The sequence below is a fragment of the Lactuca serriola genome, chromosome 8, assembly GCF_051521515.1.
Source record: "Lactuca serriola cultivar US96UC23 chromosome 8, Lser_US96UC23_V15, whole genome shotgun sequence".
Lineage (NCBI taxonomy): Eukaryota > Viridiplantae > Streptophyta > Magnoliopsida > Asterales > Asteraceae > Lactuca > Lactuca serriola.
Genome location: NC_136415.1, coordinates 305630820 through 305649556, shown reverse-complemented (window position 1 = coordinate 305649556; position 18737 = coordinate 305630820).

The window sequence follows — 18737 nt, the reverse complement described above, 5'->3', positions numbered from 1 at the left end:
GAATTTAGTTATAAATTAAGGGGATGCTTAGGGCCATTAAACAATCCATTTTGGGGAATAAAATGGAGTTTACGGCCCAAGCCTAAGCTAGGACCGTAAACTCCCCAAAATACAACCAAATGAAGGTTTTAACCCACCAAATTGGTCATAGGCATTTGCTAGAAAATTGGGGAATTGATATAAGGCCTTAACTTGCAGTTTTGGAGGAGGACATGAGTTTATGGCCAAGCTTAGGGGCTTACGGCCGTAAACTCCCAAGGAGTGGCCTTTGGGCCGTAAACTCCAAGGGAGTAAACTCTTGGACTCCCCTGTAAACCCCTCTTGGCCTTGTATTACTCCTGGGAACCCCTTCTAAGCCCTAAGACCCCGAATCAATGCTAGAATGCCTAAATAATTTAATGAAAAGCATAAAATGATTAATTTCTTGTAAAATACATATTTCATATGACATTAGGGTCTTAAAAGGTGCACAAGTCTTTATTTGGTACAAAACGATCAACCGACACTTTCACTCGATTCACCCGATTTACACGATTTCAGGTGAGTTCATACCCCTTTAATGAACCTTTCAAATGTTTTATATGTTTTAGGGGGGGGGGATACAAGTCAATTATACATGTTTATGGAAATTTATACAAGTCAATTATTCATGTTACGGAAATTAATCACATGTGATTTACTATCTGTAGTGCAAATCACATGTGATTTACCACTATGTTTTATAAAAAGGATTTTCGTTTTCAAAACTATTTTGGATAAATAAACAATTTTCTAAATGTTCCCTTTTGACAAGATTATTAATAAATAAATTCCTTATAAAATGTAACCACACCAATATATTTATATAAGTAAGACTTGAAGGACTTAGGACCGATAGCTCGCCTTATTTCCTGTTCTTGTTTGATTGTGGGCTTAGGGTAGTTGTTTATCCATCCGACTGTCGTTGATTTCTTAGTTATATATCATATATATTAGTGTTGGATATGAGTATTTTCATTTCATTCGATGTTTAAACCACTAAACTGACAAGAATCATACACACTATGTTAACTATAATAGGTATAGTTAAGGCCACTATTACTCGCTATAGCTACTACTCTACACACTATAATACACTCTATTACGATACTATGCACTAAGAAGAGAACGCACTACGAGCTATACAAAAGACTACTGCACTATAATACAAGAGAAAGCACTAATCAAGAGATAACACACTAACCCACTACGAGATACTCTATTCGCTACGCACTACGCCCAGAGTCTTCTGACAGGTAGACGACGCTATATGTATAGATCTATACGGGGCAGACGCTATTACATCCCGACTGTTAACTTCAGTCCGAGCCGCGCAGGCCCAGGGATGCCGCTACTTCACTACACTGTGCATGACCGGGATGGTCATGGGGTCTGCTATTATACACGCTATTGGTATCATACAAGGAATACACTATAACCACACTAAAACACTAAACTAAAGACGAAGTTAATATCCCGAAGTAAACAAGTATTTAACACTAAAGAAAGTTTACACCACTATTATTGACTTCAGGCATAATCTACCGTATTGCATTACTTATTGGAAATTCACCATTATACTTTTACAATAAATGATTTTCAAAGATGCAAATGACATGTTTCTTAAAGGTTTTCACTTACAACGTATTTCTGGAAAATATAGGATTTTCTAGGATTTTCTACTACTTATGATTATAAAGTTGCAGCTTTTCATACTATCGGTTCTAATGCTTTTATACAAAAACTCACACTAAACTCTTATGAACTCACCAGTGTTATGCTGATATTCATTTTCAAAATAACTTGTATCCTCAGGTCAAAGATAGACAGGTACAGGTGCAACATTTTGGAGAAGGTGGAGCATACAAGATCCATCTCTTATTTTTGTATTATTTTTGGTGTTTGCTAAACATTACAAAACACACTTGTAATTAAACTCACTATGTAATGCAATGGTTGTATGTTTCTTGTTTTTACTATTATGCAATTGTGATGATACTGTACATGACATCCTCCACCCCGAAACGTATTCCGCCGTTATCGGTTTTGGGGTGTGACATCTTAGGTTTATACCTTAAATGTCCATATTCATAAAAGTATTATACTTGGAACTTGGGTGTTACAATTTGGCTTAATCTAACGAATCGCTCAGATCTATATCCATAGATCCTTACATTTAGTACATACACATGCTTTTCCCGTGTGTTTCATAGAGAAAAAATATACATGCCAAGCTTTTACACTTCGTAAAATAAGGACAACGTTTCTTATGACATACATTGTTTCTCTAAATTCAATCTCTTTGAACTTTCTCATTGAAACAAAGATTTTAAATGTGAGATGTTTGTTTCACTCCATAAATAGAATTATTTAGCTTACACACCCCTTCGCAAGATATATAGGTTAGAAAATGTGTGTATTCTTATTCATGTTTGTCTTCTTCTCAAAGATCCACTAATACCCAACGGTTTTAAGGCCAAGTGTTGGATCAACCAGGTCTCAAACATATATGGTATGAATCTCGCTCTCCATAGCCTCCTATTTTTCATCATTTAGGGCTCGACATAGCTTCCGATAGTTGGTAGACACAAGGCATATATAAAACTCTAGGATTAATTGAAGCATTCTTTTTGAAACCCTTGGTGCTTTCCTTTCATATTAGACCCATTATCATATCCTTGACCCCTTATACCATCTACATTAAGATCTAACAATTTCAATGCATCTAATATCATTAAAAAGTCCCACACTATAAGTATCATCTACTTTTAAAAATTCTAAAAAACATTCAACAACATGTGATGAGTTTCATTATTTTCAATTCTTCTTATATGATCTTGCATTATACCATCATATTCAACCATCATTTGAATTACTCCTATAAATTACCATTGTTATCTTGATAAGGTTTTTCATTTGACCCTCAAAACATCAAATTATATATATATATATATATATATATATATATATATATATATATATATTTCACAACTGCTATTTTTCTTCTTAATACTCGTCTTGAACATTCTTTTTCTTTTATTATTTGTTATTGTAATTCGTTATCAGTTGTAAGGATTTTATCTAATCATAGTTTTGCTTCATTCCAATTATTCATACAAATGAAATGTTCATTACTATTTGCATGTTCTTTAATTCTCTCATTAATATGGTTCCATTCATTATATCATTCATTAGTTATAATATCTTTTTTATTAGTAGATTAAATACTTTACAACAAAAATAAAAAAAAACTTTATCTTAATTTTTATAGTATACTAACCATTTCCGATCACGTGACAAACCATTATTTAACTTTCTAGTATAAAATGCATAAAAAAAATGTCTACAATATTTATCTTTAGGAAACACAAGATTCATTTATCTCATGGACATTTTTTAATTAGAATATATCTTGATTTAATATCATGCAAAATCCCAATTTCTAGGGTCAAAAATATCCATAGATTCATTTAAATTAATATTTTCTTCATTTATATTAGTATCATGTTCATTTAAATTAATATTTTCTTTATTAAAACTAGCAACATTTTCATTTAAGTTTGTATCTTGTTCATTTAAATTAATATTTTCTTCATTATTATTATCATGTTCATTTAAACTAATGTTTTCTTGATTAAAAGTAGCAACATTTTGATTTAAATTAGTATCATGCTCATTGAAATTAATATTTTCTTCATTAGAACTCACTGGTTTTAAGAACTTATTCATCGACCCTTTTTTTGTAAAGAAGTCTCTACAATTTTTCATTTATTTTCGTTTTCACTTCCAGATAAGTACATTTTATGATTGACAATAAGTAAAGACTACTTTAAGAAAAGAATAAACCTAATTTTTCTATCAAATATGTGGAACAGTGGAAGCCTTATCAAACTCAAAGCAAGCTGTAAAAATCAATAACAAAAAACATAAACATGATAACAAAGATAAAATAAAAAATCTGATAACCAGTAAATCATATTACAATGTTACCATGTCAAAACTCAAGTCGGATATCTAATACTATAGTAATAATTTGAAGGTTTGAACTTTGAAGCTAAAATTCTAAAAGAATCAAGTCAGAAGCAAAACATTAGAAATTTTGGAACATAAGATTTATGATTATACATATATACATACAAAAAAACTACAAAATTAATACCTAAATGAGTGAAAATTGTGAAACTATGAACATTGGTTTTCACTAGTTCAGAATATATAACTTCAAAAATCTGATATACAAAGAAAAGAAACTAAAATCAGAAACTAAAAATCTGATATAACCTAGTAGAATGCTAAAAATTAGAATGAGAAGAAAAATCAGAAATTAAAAATCATTTATACCTTCCGTCAATCTGGAATCGAGACGAAAGCAGTCAAGCATAAGGGAAATTGGGGATTACTGATTAGTCTTTAGCAATTAGGTAAAGTGAAGATTATGAGACGAGAAAGAGAGAGTAAGAGAGACGATCAGTTCTCAAGTTGTCGATAATATTATCGATTCGTATGGCGCCCTAATTGGCTATTTCCCACATCCTCGCTTCCTTCCTTAGACTTTCCTATCTTTTTATTCTTCCTGGACTCAACATGTTCAACAATAGCAAGCAAAGTAGACCATTTTGTTAATTTTTTAGGCTAATCTTAGTTTGGACATTGGACTAATTTTGGCCCCCTAAACAAACATGTAGATAAATAAAAATTATATGTATATATATACCTTATATAGCTTGGACAACTTCAGTATCCTCTTCAAGACTGGCCTAGACGACATTAGTGCCTTCGACCGATGGATACAGTGAGAAGACTCACTTCAGACTGCTGAATCCCACAGATAAATCTCTGGCTGCATATCCGCTAAAATCCTCGCGCTATCAATCACAAAATAACATCCCATTAGTAATTGAATCTCGAATCACACAAAGAGTCCAAACTAGGGTAAAATACCTTTTTACCCTTTACCAAACTTGGCCCAAGCAAACTATCCAAAATGCCTAAATTCCAAAATGATCACCTAAATGCTAAATATGGCCCAATCTTCCAAATTGGGCCCAAATTCCTTTGTGGGCCTTCAACCAGAAGAGTCCAACAAAATAACATCAGCCCAAAAATATAATTTGGATGGGCCAACAAAGCTCTAGACTCCTAAGGTCCAACATAGGCTTAATACCAAAAATCCCAAAACTCCAAAGCCCATTACTGAGTAGGCGGGGCGTACTCAGCTCGTACGCTCAACGTACATGCTCTGGGGATAGTATGCGTAGCGTACCAGCTTGTATGCCCAATATACTCCCCAGTTGGCTAACTTTCATCATTAAGCTCTTATTTGGTTAAGACTTCAACCCAACTCTCAGATCTGACTTCCTTAAAGTGGCTTATCACGTAAAGTTGGCAATTTTACGTACATACAAGGCTTAATGAGGCTCTAAAGCTCAAAAGAACTTAACAAAAGGTCTTAACACATGCATGAGTCTATAACCACCTCAAAGCTTTCATTTTTATGGAGAAAGGGACCAAAAGTGACCTAGATCTACCATCAATCACTTCTAGAGTGAATCAAGAGGCTCAACAATCACTCCAAATACTCAAAAAGGAACAATGTAGCACATAATTAGATCTAGCATCCTAGATTAGCAATATGGGAGCTCTTTACCTCAAAAGGTTGGCAAATGATGAACTAATCTCGGATCCTTAAACTCCAATCACACTCCAAATGGTCCACTTCTTCTTCTCCTTCACAAAGCTCCAACAAAAACACTTGATGGCTCAAAACTCTCAAGGACACATTAGGGTTTCGACTTCTAGACAAGGGAGGGTGGAGGCTAGCTAACCATGACCAAATGAGGCTATCATAAGGTTTAAATAGGGTGCAACCCTAAAAATTAGGGTTTCGTTAACCTTCACATACGTCATGCATACTCCACGTATGCCCAACATACATGTATTGAACCCGTGACTCTAGCATGCAGTAGTAAGCCCAGCGTACAAGGAGCATGCCCAGCGTACTCCAACTTTCCTAAAGTTGGCAAATCTGCCCCCTAAGGCCCAATTCTGCAAAACATTACACACCAAGGGCCTAAACGAAAAAGTACTTTGAATCAAGTGTTACAAACATTGTGAAAATTTTAGCCACTAGCACCCATGTTTTCTAGAACAAAATGAAATTGAGCACCAACAATATGAAAAAACAAATGGCACAACTCACAATCTCAATGAGCAAGCTAGAAGCACAAGGAAAGTTACCATCTCATACCGAGAAAAATCCAAAAAATAACAGTTGTGCTATCACTCTGAGAGGTGGAAAAAGCTACAAAGGATCAGACCAACCAGAAGACGATGAAGACGAGATCATGGTTGAGAATGAAACCGAGGTAAAAAAAGAAGTTCCAAAGCAAGAAAAAGCTACCGAATTGAGGTAAATTTTACTCCCCAACCTTACCATTCAAGGCTGTGAAATATGAAAAAAAAAGAGGGAAGACAACGAGATCTTGGAACTTTTTATAAAATTCGAGGTAAATATTCCATTCTTAGAAGCCATTAAACAAGTACCATAACATGCCAAATATGTAAAAGAGTTGTGTACTTCAAAAATAAACTGAAAGGTAACGAAACAGTTAAAGTTAGTGAGAACGTGTCACTTGTCTTACAAAAACACTACCCCCAAAATGCAAGGATCCAAGTGTATTTATTGTACCTTGCAAGTTTAGGAATCTTTCAGTGTCATGATCCATGTTAGAATTAGGAGATCCCATAAATATTTTACCTTGCTCAATTTACAAAACTATCGAGGTAGGACTACTAAAAAGAACTGCATCATCATTCAGTTGGCTTGTCGTTCGACACTACACCCAAAAGGCGTACTAGATGACGTCTTAGTCCAACTGAATGAGTTAATGTCACACCCCAAAACCGGAACGGCGGAAATGTTCGGGGGTGGAGGACGTCATGTCAAGTATCACGAGATATGTATATGGTAAGCAAGTAATGAACAACCATTCCATTTAGAAAGAAAGTGTTTACAATGCGTGTGTTCACAAAACATAGAAGTCATAAACAAATAACAAAACAAGACTTGAAGCTGTAATGCTCCATCTTCTAAATTCCCAACACGAGCACCTGTCTAATAATACAAGTTATTTGAAAGAGTTTATTAGCAATTAAGCTGGTGAGTTCATAAGATTTTAGTGATGTGAATAAGCTGTAAAGTGTTGTTGAAAATGTATATGTAAAAATGATGTAAGCTGTAAGTTCTGTTTTGAAAAGTTTGCCTGTTCCTCTAGAAAATCCTATATTTCCTACTTGAATGAAAGTTAAGTAAAATGACACTACAAGCCTTTCTATGCGTACTAAGTGGATACAAGTTATATATACTTAGAGTAAATAAACAATCGATTGTGCGCATCTGCCCTAAACTCACAACCCAACGGGGAACAGCAAGTAAGGCAGATAGCACACATTCCATTGGTTGTTAGATCGTTGTCATATATAACCTTGGTGTATTCACTTGTTACTCATGGAGTTATTTGTAATGGTTCCTTTATATCAAATGGAGAGTTCTTTTAAGAAAACCTATATTTCTTATAATAAAATAATGACTATGGTGATTACTTTTATAATAGCTTTGTTTATACTGCTATATATAATCTGATATCGGGTAGATAGTTAATTGGGGGAATCTGCCCTATGCCCACATCCAACGGGAACAGGACGTCGAGGGAAAACACACAGTTAGTTATCTATTGGATATTAGTTTTATATATAACCATGGTGTATAAACTAAGGTGTTATAGAGTTAACTCACCTAAAGTCTCTAAAACTGTACTGGCTTAATAAAATGGATTAAGCCCTTTTCGGGGAAATCTCTAGTTTTGTCTATGAAAAATACTGTCTTTCATAAGTAAGTTTTGTACTAGAATAACTGTGCATTGACTCTGTGTCCTATGACCAGATCCATACCTGGTACCCTTATGATGACTTAATGTATACTAAGCATAGATATATATAGATTCAGGTAGATAATAGATTGGGTGACCTCGGTGCAAGCCCACATCCAACGGGAACAGGAATTACAGCGAAGAACACACATCCTATTAGCTGTCGGAATCTACTAGCATATATGTATCCTATATCGTATAAATTAAGGAATCTTAAAGTTAGCATCATGATCCTAACCTTTAAAAATAGCCTTCTACCAAGACTCGACTGTTTTGAAAGTAGCCTTCTACCAAGACCCGACTGTTTTGAAAGTAGCCTTCTACCAAGACTCGACTGTTTTGAAAGTAGCCTTCTACCAAGACTCGACTGAACGACTATTATTAATTAATTCTAATCTACCTCCTCGATTATGTGAATATGACACATGGTAAAGGTATTAATAATATTGAAACTGGAATTTCGTATCCTTCTGTAACTGTCATATTGACAGTGTAAGTACTGTAGTATTTGTAATAAGTGACTAATTTTAGTACTATTTTGCCTTAATTGAGGGTTAAGGCATAATGTGATGGCTAGATCCTATGGTAGACGCTCCCTTGTCAAGAGATTCTAAGAACTACACGCGACCCTTGCATGAGTGCAAGCCGCGAACATCCACATTACTATGATCATGTATACCCAATATAACTATCACTAATATAGAAGTGATTCATTGGTATAGTTAGATCCTGAACTTGTTCCATGCTATAGCACCTTATTATGTTCTGTTCTGTTATCGTGTATTGATATTGTACTTATGTAAATGTATTCCATGTAAGCGTATCTATGTAAAAGTATTTATGTAAGCGTATTGTATTTGTATAGACTCGTGAACTAAACTGACTCTTTGTGTGTTTCATTGTACTAGAAATAATGAATAGCATTCTCCTAAACTATTCCTATAATAGTTTACTAATGTTCTAACTGTACTGTCACTGAAAAGACTCATTTATTTACTAAGTTATGCTTATACTTTAAAAATGGAGTTTTGTATAACTATAAAGTAACATAACCTTTAAAAGAGTTTTGGAATGTATTGACAACTTATAAATAACATAATTAACATTTTGAAAGATGTTTATAACAAACATTTACACAATTATCATTGTGTTCAACTTGTATTCCCCCCCCCTAAAACAATTAAAATAGATAAAAGATTCATTACGGGGTATGAACTCACCTGATGTGGGTGATTCAAACGGGTATGCGCGTATGGATGAGAAGTTCCACGAATGAAGTCCCGAGACACAATAAGTCCTAAATGACATATAAGGACACATATTGACATGAATATAGTGTTTATAACATCTATATGAAATGAAACACCTTCCGGGACTAGGAAACACCTTGACCAAGTGTTGGAATCACATGTGATTCAACATAGGAAGGTATAAAGGCACTCACATGAGTTTACTACCATGGGTTTACGGCCCAAGGGAGTTTACGGCCATAAACTCATGGCTACTCATGTGTGGATGCATGTTTGAAGGCTAGGGAATGATTTAGGGACCTTAGCTCTATCCTAGGATGAAGAAAACCACTTTCTTTGGAGTTTTTGAGGAGTTCACGGTGCTAATGAGTTTACTACCATAAACTCATGGCCATTTATGTTTATGAGGGTCCTAAAGGTCATAAGGAAGCATCCTAAATTCAAGCCTAAGCCTTAGGAAGTGTTTGTGGCATCAAAACACCCCTAACTTGAGTTTACGGACCATGGACCATTTGGTCTTGTGTTTGTGGCCGTAAACAGCTATGGGTGTTGGTATTTTGGTTGCTTTGAGTCCTAAACACATCAAGGTAAAGTGCTAGGCTAGTCTCTAGGCTTAAGGAAGGCTTTTAGGGCATTTTGGCACCATAAAATGGAGTTCACGTCCCATGAACATCCTTGGACGTGAACTCACTTTAACCCTTGATTCTTAATGTTTTTGAAGTCTAAACAAGCCATGGGTAGTCTTTAGGTTCAGTTCCAAGGTTTGGAGGGACATTGGGCACACTTTGGCTCTAAATTTAGTGTTCACGGTCCAAGAAGATCTTGGGCCGTGAACACCATTTCCTTGGTGTTTTGGCTGATTTTTCATGTTATTAAGGAATATAACACACTTAAATACACTCTAGGTTGAAGTACTTACAGTTGGGGTGATCGGGTGAAGATCCTTGAGAGAGAATTCGGCTTTTCTCTAGTTGGAAATGTAAGAAATGAATTTCAAATGGCTAAGTTTTCCTTATATAGCCTTGAGGGTTTTCGGTCCGAATACCATTTTTGGACTGTAATATTCCAAACTCTTGAAGTTTTGGACACTTATTGTTACTTACTAAACCCTAGTGTATCCTCTCTCCTGATATCCTCTGGAGCGCTAACCTTAAAACACTCAAACTTATCCCAAAAGTTTGAAAGTTAGTAGATACATATTTGACTTCAATTGTAGTGGATGGTTGTACAGGATGGAAAGTTTTGGGTTGTCACAGTTAATATTTCCAGTTTATTTTTACGTCGTAGATATGGGAGATGACGACTCACAAATCCAATTCCATTCTTTTGGGGCGACCATTCCTAAAAACTACGAGAACCAAAATTGATGTTTATGATGGTACCCTTTCCATGGAATTTGATGGTGAAGTTATCAACTTCAATATTTATGACGCCATGCAATATCCAGATGATGTTTCAGCTCTTAATTTTATAGATGTAATCAAACCTCTGACTGAAGAATATTTTGAGATTACTAACTGTGAGTCACTAGCTTTAGTACTCTATATGAATATGACTATTAATACAGCCTAGGAGTTATCAGAAATTCCATTGTTGACAAGCAAGTGTAGGAAATAGAAGCTCATATGGATTAGCAGAAAAAGCTCGTGTATGATACTAAAACTTTAAAGTTACTAGAATCTAACTCCAAACTTCTTCCTTCTATAGTGAAAGCACCTACCTTGGAGCTGAAAACCTTGCCAAAACATCTGGAGTATGTGTATCTTGGAGAAAAAATAAACGCTTTCAGTCATCATATCAAACAAGCTGTTAGAGAAAATAGAAACCGAGCTGATTACAATTTTGAAGCAGTACAAAAACACGATTGAGTGGACTATAGCTGACATAAAATGACTCAGCCATCTCTCTGTATGCATACAATTTTGATAGAGGAAGATTTCAAATGCTCTCAAGAAGCGCAACGAAGACTGAACTTGCCAATGATGGAAGTGGTCATGAAAGAGGTTATGAAGCTCTTAGAAGCTGGAATGATATACCCCATATGTGACAGCAAATGTGTAGTCTAGTTCAAGTTGTACCAAAGAAAGTTGGAGTTATAGTCGTATAAAACAAAAAAGGAGAACTACTCCCGAACCAAATTCATAGTGGATGACACGTCTGTATCGACTACATAAAATTAAATGCAGCCACCTGTAAAGATCACTTTCTGCTCCCATTTATCGATCACATGCTAGAAAAGACTGGTTGGAAAATTGCACTACTGTTATTTGGATGGATTTTTGGGATTCCACTAGACTCCATTTGCACTAGAAAATCAAGAGAAAACAACATTCACCTGCCCCTTCAGAACATTCGCATATCGACGTATGCCCTTCAGAATATACAACGTACCGGCCACATTTCAAAGGTGTATGGTAAGTATCTTTTCAGAATATGTTGACAATATCATAGAAATCTTCATGGATAATTTTACTTTATATGGATACTCCTTTGATATATGTCTTAAAAACCTTGTAAAAATTCTTCAAATATGTATTGAAATTGACTTGGTCTTAAACTTTGAAAAATGTCATTTTATGGTCAACCAAGATCTAATATTGGGTCATGTTATTTCAAAAAAAGGTTTAGAAGTTCATAAAACAAAAATAGAGACATTATAAAAAGCATACTCTACCCGAGGAGTGTTCAGGAAGTTCGTTCTTTTCTTGTTCATGCTGGTTTTTACATGAGGTTTATAAAAGACTTTTCGAAGATTACAGTCCCTATGTGCCAGGTGCTGCAATAAGGTGCAGAATTTGATTTTAGTGAAGATTTTAAGAAAGCCTTTGACATGTTGAAAAAATTTCTCACTTCACCCCTGATTATTCAGCCATCAGACTACAGTCTACCATTCGACATTATATACAACGCGAGAATTACTACTATCAGGGTTGTTTTAGGGCAAAGAAATTATCGGGTGCCTTACATCATCTACTACGCATCAAAAACTTTGGACAACGCACATACGAATTACTCCATAACAGAAAAGAGTTGTTGTCCATCATTTTCACGTTAGAAAATTTAGACAGTATCTGTTGGGCATGAAAGTCATCATTTTTTCTGACTGTGCAACCATCCGATATCTCCTCATGAAAAAAGATTCCAGGATAAGGCTGATAAGATGGATCATGTTGCTACAAGAGTTCGACATAGAGATTTGCGACAAAAGCAGGAAAAAATATGGTAGTTGATCGCTTAAGTCGAATCATCCCACCGGAAGACCCGACACTGATTTGTGACCTTCCCAGATGAGCACTTATTCACAATCCACATGCCACCTTGGTTTGCTGACATAGTAAACTATTTGTTACTAAGGAACTCCCATCGGATCTCACTCAAGCTCAGAAAGATAATATTAAAAAATTGGCAAAGAGATATGTACATGATGAGCCGTATCTGTAGAAATATTGTGTCGATCAACTAATTATAAGGTGCATACAACAATATGAGGTAAAATCGATCCTAAAATTCTTTCATACCAAATTTTGTGGAGGGCATTTTGGTCTTTAACGGATTGCACACAAAGTTTCGGACAATGGTCTTTATTGGCCCCATATCTTTCATGATGTGTTCCTCTTTTGAAAAAGATGTGAGGATGCCAAGTGACTAGTCCCTTGACCTCTCAAAACCAAATGACGCTCACCCCAATTTTAGTATGTGAAATCTTTGATGTATGGGGTATAGACTTCATGGAGCTGTTTCTGCCATCTCAGACTAGGATTCTGGTGAGGGTGTTTCTAACTGTCCATCCTCCCCTCCGTCTGATGATAATATCATAGAAGTAGAAGGTTAATTCCTTAGATTTGAAACTTGAGAGGATTTGAACAAGTTCATGCATTTGTGACGAGTGGTTGTAAGAGTAAAAAATTCTCACATATCGACTCTTTATGGGTTTTAGTCATTTATCATGCAGTTCGCCAACTCTTTATGAAAATAGTTTGGGATCATCTCTTAGATTACCTCCTACATATTGACTTTATCTCTCTTTTGAGTTTTCGAGGAGAGTGTCTTTTGATTACCTCTTGGTGTTGGTAAGAGAGGTCTTCTAGGGTGAGATCGGATACACAGTCTGGGATTGTGGTTCGGAGAAGTCACATGGTATAGATAATTTTACATTTGAATATTTTAGGAAATGTTAGGATCTTATTGTACCTTCGATGGTTGATGATATGAAGGATTTTTTTAGTACAAGTGTTTTCTTGAAAGGGTGTAACCCTTCCTTTATTACACTGACCCCAAAGATTATTGATGTGAAATTTGTTTTTGATTTCCATCCTATTAATCTTATTGGGTGCCAGTACAATATTGTAGCTACAATTTTGGCTAACCCGTTGAGTATTGGTTAGTACTAACTTGATCATTGTCGAGTAGTTTGCTTTTGTGCTTGTGAATGGTAGCCCTACGGACAAGTTCCAGTTTTATAGGGGTCATAGATAAGGGGACCCTTTTTGCTTTTTTGTTCATTCCTGTCATGGAAAAACTACATTTATCCTTCTAATGTTTTATGCAACAATGTTTAATTGTAGGGATTTTGATTAACTCTACTCTGCAGATTTTCAATTTATTTTATGTAGATGATGTAGTTTTTATAGTTAACTGGAGGGTGTAGCACATGCTTTCCATAATAGATCAGTTGAGGGATCAAAGGTAAGGCTTTTTAGTAAAAACCTTGTGCCATAACATGGTGAATGGAGTGGCACGACGTGGCAAGACAATTTCAGGAACATGCATTTAGATGACCGCTACGACGTGGCAGCTGCTACAACCCAAGCCTATGAATATTAAGTTTTTTTCCATAAAAAACTCTAACTCCAACCTCTATCTTCCCCTTTGATAAACCCTATCCCCCTTTCTCTTTCCCATCTCCTCCTTGTCACATTCTGTGAAAGTGTACCATTTGGGGTGCTTGAAGGAAGGCCATCATCTCTTGAAGCTTGAGTGTGTATCACCAAAAGAGATCTAACATATTAAACATCATTTGGACCCCTATAAGTATTCAAGTTCCCAACTTAGAGGCTTTAGCTTTCTAGATATTTAGTTTTATGGCTTTTCATGTCCCTTTCATGACGGTGGTTGGATTTCATGGAAGAACTCCAAATAAAGCATGCAACTTTAACTACCTTGGATTTCCCAGGAGTGTTCCACCTTGTAGATCAAGAATTTTAGTATGGTTTGGATCCATGCATGAGTTAAAGGTCACATTTTGACATTTTGACATTTTGACCTAGTTTTGGTGGAGACATGCATTGGACATGCATGTCCATAATTTATTGATTTTTATGACTTATCTTGGTGAAATGAAGCCCTCTGCAAATTATCATAAGTTGTCTTAATGGATCAAGCCCTAAATAAGGAAAATGGCTTCTATCATTGACCACAAAGTGGCCAAGGAATTACCACGACATGGTGGAGTCTAGCTTTGTGAGGTTTTGATCCTGACATTTCCCCGACGTGGCCAAGGAGGGCCCACGACGTGGTAATGTCCTTGTTAGCGTGTCAAACCCATCAAATGATAGGGTGTAAAAAATTAACTCTAAAACACTATTACTTTGCACAAAAAAATAGTACAAGGTAAGCAAGATTGATATACACAGACACGATACAAATGATTATACCTCTTTGCGCAAGGTATTTGAGTCACAAATAGGGAGGGGGTTAATTTGGATTTATAGAAATTAAAACTAAATGCATACAATTAAAAACTTGTAAGTCGAGAGTAAAAATGGTTACGATCACGTAGTAAACTTATGTATCATGCATTTTAATCACGTGATAAGGTTAAGTCAAAGTCTATCCAAGTTGGTACTTGAAAACACTAACAAGCTCTAGCATTTTCCATTCACAAAAATGTTTGATCAAAATAAGCTCTTTGAACTAAACCTAGTTTTACTAATCTAACTTAAACAAGCTCTTAGAATTAGATTGAAAAACCGCATTAAGATTTATGTGAATGTTCCAAACAATGTTCATTGGCTCGAAAATGTAAGAACATGCAATTTTAGTATACACCAAAATTAATCCTATCATAGAACCAATTTATGTTTGTACTTTACTTTCAATTCATAAAACAATTTAGAATTTAATAAACTAAATAACGAGAATGAAATAATCCTAATTCTAGTGGCCAACATGAACCATTATTAAATCAAACATTAGATTAATATGAAACTACAATTGCTAGTTAGAATCATGAACATAACATCAAGTTACAAGATTAAAATCATAGACACAATAGTACTACAAAATCGGAAATGAAGGCTTTAGCCAGACATGGTTAACGCTTGAATCCAAAGTCTAGAAATGAGAAATACGATGTTAATTTGACTTACAAACATAATTCGAATGCTTCCAAAATGAATTCCAAGTGAAAACTAGCAAGAATTCCTGGTAAATATCGCCTCCAATCATCCAAGATGAGAGAGAGTTACAAAAAGCCCTAAAACTCTCGTAATAAATCATTAGGAAAAACTGCCAAAATGGCAGTTTTTCGGATCCAGACGCCATATGTGGATTTAGGCTAAATCCACACGCCCCATGTGGAAGGAAAGTAGGTTGCTAAAATCGGAAAATCTTCAAAAGTGAAGTGCTAAAATATGTTGATTTTAGGTTTCACACGCCCTATGTAGATTCAGTGTAAATCCACATGCCCCATGTGGATTCAGTGTAAATCCACACGCCCCATGTGAAACGAATCCAACACCTAGTGAGTTGGTCAACATGCCCCTTGTTGATTTTCATGCCTATTTTTCACCCTTTCACACGCCCTGTGTGAAATTCACGGATTTGGTACTCCATGAATTTTCCAAATTCTTCGTTTTCACTCTATTTTCTTCCAAATGTTGTCACGAGCTTCCTTAGTATCCCCAAAGCGCATTCCAACCTTCAAATGTACCCAAAATCCACCGTATAATGTGCAAATAAAAGCGTTCCTTTGATAGACTAGAAATAACAAAAAGTAAGTAAAAATGCATGATTTTGGCTCCTAAATGTAATGCTCAAGACGAGATATTTACACAAAATAAGTGCATGAAATGCACCTAATCAACACCCCCAATCTTAGACCTTTCTTGTCCTCAAGAAAGAATGAGTCAGAAAAAGGGACGATTTTCAAGATAGAAAAAAGAAAGGATGGCAAAAAGAGGCGTAAAGAAACTAAAGAGCTAAGAATTGATGCATGTAATGATAATTAACGAAAATAACTAGATAAAATAAAACAATAAAATTGACAAAGCTTCAAAAATACAAATATTTATATATTTTAATGTTTTTTTATATTGATCCAAACTTCATAAGTTCACTTTATTCAATCATCAGGGGTATGAAAGTTAATTACCAATTATCCAAGCACAACATGTTATCTATTTATTGTTGTCACTTCAGTAAAGTCTCAACATATTCAAACCTTGGATGTTGTCCTTAAAATGACAATCATGGGCCCAGAGTTCAAAGTCATAGGGTCGTGATACTTCACACGAAAGTCAGCAATTCAGTGGTTTTGAAAATGTAGACAACCCCGATGTCAAATTACTTTATATGGGAAAGTATCATATTATTAAATAGGGGCCGCTTCTCTAAAACTCCCTCAATGTACTTTAGTCTGACTCGAATTTTCAATCCATCCCAGTGCTCACTGTCCATCTTAGGCTTACTCTCAAAGGTACCAACCATTGCATCCACCCAATGTCCTATGTTGCTCGTGTCTTTAATCTTCAACATAGCATCTTTAACTTGCTTTGCTTGAACTTTGTGTTTTGCTTCTTCAAGTTGCTTCTTTTGATTTTTTATTTTTATTGAGAGAAAAAAATTTGAGACACACTTAAACAAACATTAGAACAAGTAAAGTTGCGGAATAGTTTATCTCAAAGGATCATGAAAGCTCAACAATAATAATAAGTTAGAGTTAGATAGTTAGAAATTTAGATGCGGAAATGTAAGGAAATGTAAATGACAGCATGTGATATCAAGTATACACATAAGTTGATTCATAACATGGAATGCATTTAGACCAAGTTAGTGAGTGGGATCAAGCTTAGTGATAAAGTCACGAATGACTTGCTCCGAAGAGAAGTAATAATCAGTTATGTTCTAGAGGATTTTGAGAGTAAAAAAAGATTTGAGATTCGTAATAGAGAGATATAATTGATAGTCTTGAAGAAGATTATATTAACTGTGAAACAATGAGCTCTATATATAGAGACTCAAGAATTACATTGGATCAAATCTCTAAGAGTAGCCATGCAAGGCATACTGGACAATAGAGAGTATTACAGAAAAGTAGATTAAACTAAGTAAAGAGTAAGTAAGACTGCGGTTGGATGATGGCTTCGGATGAGGTTGCTGAGGAGGGTTTGATTGCGGATCCTTGAGGGTTGCGGTAGACGAAGTTTAAGAGGGTCACTTCCATGATTCAGCAATTTCCCCCTAAGTGACCTCTTTCAATTTTCTTCACTTATCAAGTTTTAGGAACTTGATCAAAATCCACCTAAACTTTCTGATATTTTCCAACCAGGTGATCCTTCTTAAAATCTTGAACTTGACTTCGGCATTCGTATATTTTGATTTTTCTACTGCGGTTCGACAAATTTCAAGTGGCTTCCTTGTAAGACGATTCATGGAGGTCATGGGAATGAAGTATTTGATCTTATCGACCTTTCTTTTGAAAATGAATCCAAGTTCAGGGAAGTTTGTTGCACCTAGGGATCTCTCTTGATAACCTTCGGTAGGCATCGGTGCTGGATCAAGAGGTGGTAGATCTAACTTCTTGGCAATTGTAGGGTAGATGTACGCATCGATCTTTGCAAAGTTGCAGACGGTTTCTTTCAGAAATGTGCTTTCCCTTTCAAGTGCTATCTTCATCTTTGGATGCTTTTCACATTTGTTTTGGAACACCTTGGCTATTGGAAGGACTTCTTCTGGATTCATACATGGGAAGTCAGCTTGGGTGCGGTCATAGTCCTGATTCCTTCTTGTACGTGTATATTGAATGAAGTCAGCTTTCATGAATTTCCGGGGCTTGAAGTTCTTGACTGCGGATGGTCTATCATTAGACCAGATTTTCTCTATGGAAGAGGCATGTTTGGCATAGAATCAATTGAGTCTCTCGAATTCCATTGGCAGTCTTTTGTGATCTGCTAGGCTGTGGTCAAACTGCTCAAATACCGTGAAGTATTTAGAATTTGGGGAGATGGGAACATCCCAGTAACCATCTTGAGGAGGTTCAGCATAAGTGAGGTAGGGTTTATAGTCATCATCCAATAGTTTGCGGTGGGGGTTAATCCAAGAATTGATCAAGGATTCATCCATGCTACTGTCAAAACCGAATTCTCTCCATACTAGTTCAGCAAACTTAGCTGCTTTCCAGTCATCTTTCTTTTGTTTTGTAACGGGGGAGTCATTGGAGCTTGCGGATGATATATCGGATGCTAGATTCTTGAGGTGAGGGGGAGTCTCTGGTCGTTCAGGAGAAATTTTCTATTGAGAGGGAGAGGGATGTTGTGGTGGT